The sequence below is a fragment of the Mus musculus genome, chromosome 2 (assembly GCF_000001635.26).
Source record: "Mus musculus strain C57BL/6J chromosome 2, GRCm38.p6 C57BL/6J".
NCBI classification, from domain to species: domain Eukaryota; kingdom Metazoa; phylum Chordata; class Mammalia; order Rodentia; family Muridae; genus Mus; species Mus musculus.
In genome coordinates this window covers 8,687,295-8,695,918 of record NC_000068.7, presented here as the reverse complement: position 1 = coordinate 8,695,918, position 8,624 = coordinate 8,687,295, and positions in this window count along the sequence as shown.

Genomic DNA, 8,624 nt, shown 5'->3' with positions numbered 1-8,624 from the left:
GCTAGGGAAATAGCTCCATCAATAAAGTACTTTCTGCACAATAATGGCAATCTTATTTTATTTCCCTAGATCCTTGTAAAAATAAAAGTCGAGGGATAGCCACATGTATCTGCAATTTCACCAAAGAGATGTGGGGATTGGAAGACCACCAGAGCTCAATAGCCAGCTAGCCTAACAGAAAGGACAAGCTCTGAATTCCTTTTAGAAACCCTATCTCATCACAAAATTTGATAAAGGGAGAACTCTAATATTAACTTCTGACCTTCATAGGTATATGCATGAGCATACATATAAACACATGCAAATGTGTGTGTGTGTGTGTGTGTGTGTGTGTGTGTGTGTGCATATGCACATATGTTATGCATATATTTGGAGGTTAGGGGATGGCTTGAAGTTCTATCCTTCTGTGTGTCATTGGGATTGGACTCATGCTTGCAAGCTTGGTGGCAAGTGACTTTATCCTCTGATAAATTTCACCAGTATTAAATAATACATTTTAAACTTTCTTTCTTTCTCTCTTTCTCTTTTTCTCTCTTTCTCTCTCTCTTTCTTTCTTTCTTTCTTTCTTTCTTTCTTTCTTTCTTTCTTTCTTTCTTTCTTCCTTCCTTCCTTCCTTCCTTCCTTCCTTCCTTCCTTCCTTCCTTTCTTTCTTTCTTTCTTTCTTTCTTTCTTTCTTTCTTTCTTTCTTTCTTTCTTTCTTTCTTTCTTTTAGATATTTTCTTTATTTACATTTCAAATGTTAACCCCTTTCCTGGTTCCCCCCTCCAGAAACTGCCATTCCCTCCCCTTTCCCCTATTCTATGAGGATGCTCCCACACTCACCCAACCAGTTCTGCCTCCCCACCCTGGCATTTCCCTACACTGGAGCATCGAGACTTCACAGGACCAAGGTCCTCTCTTCCCACTGATGCCCAACAAGGCCATCCTCTGCTACATATGCAGCTGGAGCCACTGGTCACTCCATGTGTACTCTTTTGTTGGTGGTTTAGTCCCTGGGAACTCTGTGTGTGTGTGTGGGGGGGGGGTGTCTGGTTGGTTGATATTGTTGTTCTTCCCATGGGGTTGCAAACCCCTTCAGCTTCTTCAGTCTTTTCTCTTAACTCATATGTTATTTTTTAAATCAATGTAGTATAGAACTTCTCAGACACACAGGTATTTTTAGGAATTAAATGGGATGAAAGTACTTTGATTCTTTGAGTCATTTCAGGATCTCCTAGCGTTGGTGGATCTGGTATTCTGCATGTTCATAGTTAATGAATCGTGATGCTTCTCTCATCAAAACCAACAACCCGAGCTCATGCTCTGCTCTGATTTCACAGCTATCCTTTATTTTCAGTCTTCATTGAAAGTAAAGTAAAACATGCTCGTTAACACTAATAGTCTCAACACAACATTATATTAATTATATTACTAAGAAAAACATCACCAACTCTCAAAATGGGAAGCCACTTGTGTGTATGATATGTCCTGACTTCAAGTACACCAAACTGTAGATGCATGAACAGTATCCATCTGAAAAAAGAGGAAGTATCTTGACACTTTCAATACGAGCAAAGAATCCGTTAGTGCATCCAGCTATTGACCAATGGGGTATCTCTTTTATTTACCAACTTTCCCTAATTTTAAGAGAAAAATCATAGAAATTCCTGTCCTTCGCAGTTTGTAACATCCCAGTAAACCTGGATCCCCGGAACAGGAGCCATTCTGAGATATTTATGTTTTAAACTACATCAGGCCAGATCATCACACACATCTTTCACACACATCTGCCTTCCTTTCCTCACTCCATTGTCCAGCTGCTTTCTAGACTTGAAGGTTGTACTACCTAGCCTATTCAACAGATGCCTGAAAACTTGTGCAGCTACGGAATTGGGAAGAATTCTACTCTGTGTGGTGTGTCCATGCTGCCGTTAGAGAACATGCATGGTCTTGTTTTTTTCTAAATGCTGCTCTCATTCAGAAGTCTCAGAAACCAGTGGTACAGCAATAGGAATATAACAAAAGGCCTCTGTTTCTACGGTGTTCTCCTGTGTGAGGTTCCCAGAATGATCTCTTCTCAAGACTAGAAGTGGATCTTAAAATCCCCCCATAAATACCAAGTGTATTAATTTAGCCCTCTAATTCCCAAAGCATACAACAAGGCAGAATCCCTTTCTTTGATTTCAGAGGATTTGCTCATGGAAGGGTGAGCAGGTGGGATGTGCCTTCCTTCGTGGCAAAGCATCAGAAAGCAGGGAAGGGAACCAGAATCACGAAAACCAGGCAAAACACACCTGTGGTGACCTATCTCCACTAGCTAGGTTTGATTTTCCAAACACTCTCTAACCTTCCAAAACAGTCACCCGTTGGGCACCAAATTATCAAAATTATTTACTTATGGAGGACATTTTAGTTACTAATTATAGCATCAGGCCATGCATTTCTAGATTTGAAACAACCCACTTTTCTTTTTCCTTTTTTCCCCCCACTAGTAAGATTTTTAAAAAAAAGGTTATTATAAACAATATGAACTAACCAGTACCCCCAGAGCTCCCGTCTCTAACTGCATATGTAGCAGAAGATGGCCTAGTTGGCCATCATTGGGAAGAGAGGCCCCTTGGTCTTGCAAACTTTATATGCCCCAGTTCAAGGGAACTCCAAGGCCAAGAAGTGGGAGTGGGTGGGTAGGGGAGCAGGACGGGGTGGGGGGGTGGGGGGGAGGGTATAGGGAACTTTAAGAATAGCATTTGAAGTGTAAATAAAGAAAATATCTAATAAAAAAAAGAAAAAAAATCGCTATGTTTGTTTACATTACAAATGTTATCCCCCTTTCCAGTTTCTCCTCCAGAAGCCCCCTATACCCCCCCTGCCTCTATGAGGGTGCTCTCTCACCCTCCCACTCACCCCTGCCTCAGCGCCCTAGCATTACCCTATGCTGAGTCATGGAGCCTCCACAGGAACAAGGGTCTCTTCTCCCATTGATGCCAGATAGGCTATCCTCTGCTACATGGTCAGCTGGAACCATGGGTTCCCCGTGTATACTTTTTGGTTTGTGGGTTAGTCCCTGGGAGGTCTTGAGGGGAGGGGGTCTGATTAGTTGATATTGTTATTCTTCCTATGGGGCTGCAAACCCCTTCAGCTTCTTCCGTCCTTGTCCTAACTTCTCCATTGGGATCCCTGTGCTCAATCCGATGTTTGGCTATGAGCATCTGCTTCTGTATTGGTCAGGCTATGGCTGAGCCTTACAGGAGACAGCTACTCCAGGCCCCTCTCAGCAAGCACTTCTTGGCATCAGTAATAGTGTCTGGGTTTGGTGTCTGCAGATGGGATGGGTCCAAACAGCATGAGCATCTCAGCGGCATGGGTCTCAGTGGCCAGATGTGTCTGTGTGCATATACTAAATTCTGTAGCAGGCAGTTGTCATTGAGAGTCTACCTTTATGTCAAAAGGCTGCAGGAAAAAAATGATGGAAACAATTGCCTGAAGGTGCAATCTTGAAGGTCTGGAACAGTGACTCATGATGAAATGCCACAGATGACCTGCAGTTTTACCTGAGACACGTTTCCACCCCTTACTTTCCCGCAACACACGCAGTGGAGTAATGGTTTTCATTTACAAAGCCTTTTTTTCATCTAATGTACAGGTTGTTTGTATATGTCTATTCGTTTTTAATGCCCAGTTTCCTTAAGGCATTCTGGTTACAAGAAGTGTTCACTTTTTAAAGCAATGGCCAGTCCTCACTGCCCCGGCATGTTCTTTAAGCAATGGCCATTTTTCCCTGTGCTTGTCATGATCTTTAAGCAATGGCAAGTCCCCACTCTCCTCCTGCATGGTCTTTAAGCAGTGGTCAGTCCTCACTGTCCCCTGTGTGATCTTTAATCAATGTTCAGCCCTCTTTGTGTTAAATGTACTCAAATCCTCCAGTTTCCCAACTGAAGAGCAGACTCTAATGATTAGTTAAGAAATGCATTCAACTTAATTCAGATTTTATTCTCCCCTTAAGTCCCTTAGCTGAGCTCTCTTACTTCGATTTTTCAGAATTAAAGAAACCCTCATTTAAAATGAGCTTGTGCACACAGGGCATCTGTCTGTCACCAAAGGCAAAGAGCATCTTTCAAATATAATGGGGACAGGAGTCATCAACTCTAAATCTGATCTGCCCGTAATTCAATTAAATCATTACATTCTTGTCTTTCACTGATTTGTCTTGCCTACCGAAAACCATGCAACAAATGTGTTAAATGTTCATGTTTATATAGTGTGTGCATCTAAAGAGAAAGAAAGAAAAAAATCATTTAATGCTAAAGAGGAGAATATATTGTTGATTTTTTTTTTTAACAAATGGCTGGGAGGGTTATAATGTATTAGTTTTTTTTTTTCTAGAGGTAATCTTAGATGGGGAGTGAATGAAGGGAGGTCCGTTATCAGTCCATAACATCTGCTGCAGTGTCAAGTGATGAAATGGGTGACTCCGGAGCCCAAGACAGCTGGGACGGATTTCTTAATGCAGGAGGGTATTGTGCAAACAAACAGGCCCTGATACGGTCTATGGTTGTCACAATTATTCAGGCTGGTGATACATCTTCCAGTATTAGCTGCTTGAGCAGTCTTATTTCTTTTAAAACTAAACTACTATATAACAATTGCCATCCTGGTCTGCAAGTCAGTGGAAACAAATAAAATAAATACACCAGGAACAACAACAACAAAAATAAATAAGTAGAAATTAAAATTTATCACTGGAGCAATAAACTGTAAAGCTGACGTCGGATGAACAGGGCAAGACAAACCACCTACAACAATGACCCGGGAGGGAACAAACAAAGCCTGATCCCAAACCTGACTGAAATTAAAGCTCCAAAGGAGGAGCAGTTTTTCTCACCCTTTGTTACATAAGTGGCCCGGGTGTCCTTCAAGCTACAGATACATAAGTGCTGGTTTGGATACCTAATTTCCATTCATGCTACTTTTAGGCTTGTGGCTTGTGTACAGTATCATAGCCATGCCTAATTAGAATGATGGAGCTTCTCTAACAGGTAAAGATTCTATAAAAAGAAGAAATGAAATAATTTGGAAATCACTATTTACATACATGAAAAATGCTAATGGGTTTAAACATAAATCGAAGAGGAGTTTCCCTTACATAGGCGTCCTGGTAAATACATCAATATTGAGGAGGAACTTAGAAATTGTACAGCTGACACCCAATTCAGATATGATGCAGCATACAAGAATACAGCCCAGCTTTGGATCTGATATCTGAAAACTGCTGTAAGAATTATTTAGGTTTTCTGTGCCTTGGAATCAAAAGTCAATAAAAGAAAGGAGGTTGCTGGGGACAGTTCAGGGTGTAAAGGCTTGCCTGGCAAGCATGAGTTCAGATCCCCAAAACCCACATAAAGAGACGTGACTTGTATCTATAATCTCAGCTCTGAGAGTTGGGGGGGTGGAGAGTAGGGACTTCCAAGACACTCATGGGACTCCTAACCTGGTCTAAATGCTGAAGTCCACGCTGTTGTAGGACCTTATCTCAAGCAAACAGTAGAAGATCTTCAGGACTGAAGGTTGTTCTCTGACCAGGACATATGCACTTTGCACAAATGCACATTTACCAACACACACACACACACACACAGAGAGACAGAGACAGAGACAGAGAGAGAGACAGAGACAGAGAGAGAGAGAGACAGAGAGAGAGACAGAGAGAGAGACACAGAGAGAGAGAGACAGAGACAGAGAGAGAGACAGAGACAGAGACAGAGACAGAGAGACAGAGAGAGAGAAGAGAGAAGAGAGAGAGACAGAGAGAGAGAGAAAGAGAGAGAAGAGAGAGAGAGAGAGAGAGAGAGAGAGAGCGAGCAAAGAATCATGAACCCTTCACTCTGAGCAACTCTCACAATAAAGCATGTGTGCGAAATAATAACCGAGTAAATTAAAATGTTTCTAGAAACCCAAGTGTATTTGATTCTGAGCTCATTTTGGTCAGGCTGCCTCTGTCTTTGTCACTTATATATCCAGGGTAGTATTAGAAATGATAGTATTAATAGTAGTATTATTTTAGGAGAAATATCTTCAAAATAAATGTGAACAGAAAGATTGAATCTGTGTCACAAATGCTTAACTGAGACACTGGTTCTTTCAAAAAATCAGAAAATAAGCTTTTATTATTTATTTATATATTTTTTAATTTTAGAAGTTACTGGGGATCTGCTGGTCTGCATTACATCATGTGTGTTTTCTGTTGTATATAAGTCCTTAAGTATAGGACCCATGAAGACACCAAAATGCATGAGTCCGTGCATATGTACAGAAGAGATCACACACATTTCTTACTTACTCATTTCTCATCATACCACACAATTATTGACAAATGGTGAATATTTATCAAGAACTGATTTACTCTTTGCACTTTTGTTGGTATCAGGACCAATTATGTTGAGACTCATATATAAATAGCACAATATTATCATTTCCCTGACAGTGGGATATCTTTGCTTCCTCATTTATTCATTCATTTAATAAACATTTACTGAGTATATCCTTTGGGTCCGCTTAGTTTATTATATTAAGAATGAAACTGTGAAACAAATAATAAGAGAAAAATCATTCTTACACTCTTAGAAAGCTGATGATGTTGTGGTAGCATCGACACAGGATCCATGAAGAGCAGAAACTGGAATAATCAATATGTAAAAAGAAATTTTAAACTAGTTTGGAAAAGGTACAGTAATGCCATAGACTGTGTCTCTAAAGAGGTAGCCTGCAAGTTAAGATCCAGAATGAGCAGAGTGCTAGACATAAAAAAAAAAAAAAAAGACACTAAGCATCTTCTGGGGATGTCAGACAGAGAGGAAGTCATACCATACCTTTGCCAGGAGCAGACCCATGTCATAACATAATAATAAAATAAAATGCTACCTAAAGGTTCTGCCTCCCTTTTGTAATTATGCTCTATTCTGAACACCAAGAACAGTCTTTGGCAGAGAGAGAAAGCAGGTAATAGAAATATCTATTGAAGTCCAAGGCACTATGTCCACGCTTGCAATTTCAGCATTCAGAAGGCAGAGACCAGAATTTTGCTGTGAGTCAAGATCAGCAAGGATCACAGAGTGATAATTTGTCTAGGGGGGGGGGGAAGGAAGGACAGAAGAAGGGGGAGGAAGGAAGGAGGAAAGAGAGAGAGAGAGAGGAAGGAAGGGAGGAAGGAAGAAAGGAAGGAAGGAAGGAAGGAAGGAAGGAAGGAAGGAAGGAAGGAAGGAAGGAAAAGAGAAAGAAAGAAGCAAACCAACCTAACACAGACATCAATGAAACAGAAATGATTACTAAGTGGATGTGCTTGATATATCCTTTTGCATCAGTACATGGCTTCTGTTGATTAGCTGGGCTTGCTCAAGGGTATAGACTTTACCTGATGGGGGAAGCAGGCTCCTCCTGTGGCCCAGGATGGGAAACAGCACTCTCCCCTTGCATGCACTTTCCACTGACTGGAGTGCCATCACTTAATCACATTTAACTCCAAATGGGATTAGAAGATGCTGTGTTGGGGTAAAGTCATAATCTGAAAAGGCAAGGACTGTGGATATTGATGGGCAGTATGTCCTTTTGGAACATGAGGGAATCATTCAAGCTAAGAAAAACCTTCTCTTCCTTTTGGAATTGTTAGTGATGCTATGACCCTAGGTGGAAATACAACTAAGTATACAATTCATGTTTTTAATACTAAAAGAGCATAAAATCTATAACACGTTCTAAGTATAGAAAATGCCAATTGTGTAAGAGGAGAGTGTTGGGTTCATTCACATATGTCAGTATCTTATGATATTCCAAATATTTAATCTTCAAATCAATACCTTGAACATATTTTTTGTCAAGAGATCAATCACAGAGTAAGTAAACTTTGTGAGTTAATTTTCACTTTTTACATTTACTTGTAATTCGTATTACTAATTACAAACCATAATTGAGGAAATAGTATGTCTAGGATATTACAATACATTTTTAAAACTGACTTGAATTTTATTAATTTGATTAGTAACTTGGGTTAAATTTTGTTCATAAATTTAAATAAAATCATATTACAAATAGGTTATTATGTGATATGTTTAGGCACCATTAATGAAAGATGGAGGATTTGAAATTAACCTTGTCCAAACCCAAATCTAAAACCAAAGAAAAATTTTCTAGCCCAATTATTCAATAGCGAGACTCTGATTATCTATTATTTTACAATAATAGTTCTGGCCTCTTAAATGTAAACAGAGTTAAGCATTCAATACAATTTGGGGGAATGAATAAGTGAATGAGTTCCTATGGGTTAAGCATCTACTTTAGCCAGCATGCCGTTCTGAATCCTAATGAAGAGCAACCTTGTATCTGTTCTATTTCCTTGAGGCAAAAGCCTTTCATTCTATTAGTAAAAATGAGCCTTCTATTAAGAATAGCTACAATATTATAAGGAGAAAACCATGAGGACTTCAGCTCAAAATAGAAAGATGCTCTCCATCTGAGGAAACTATAGTTATCTTCCTTGAGGATGTCACAGGTAAAACTAGTTGTGGAAGTCTACAATGTTCACACTTGACCTAAGAAGGCTTTATGGGGAAACATTGTTGGCCACAGTGAGAAGGGAAAACACATGCCAAACA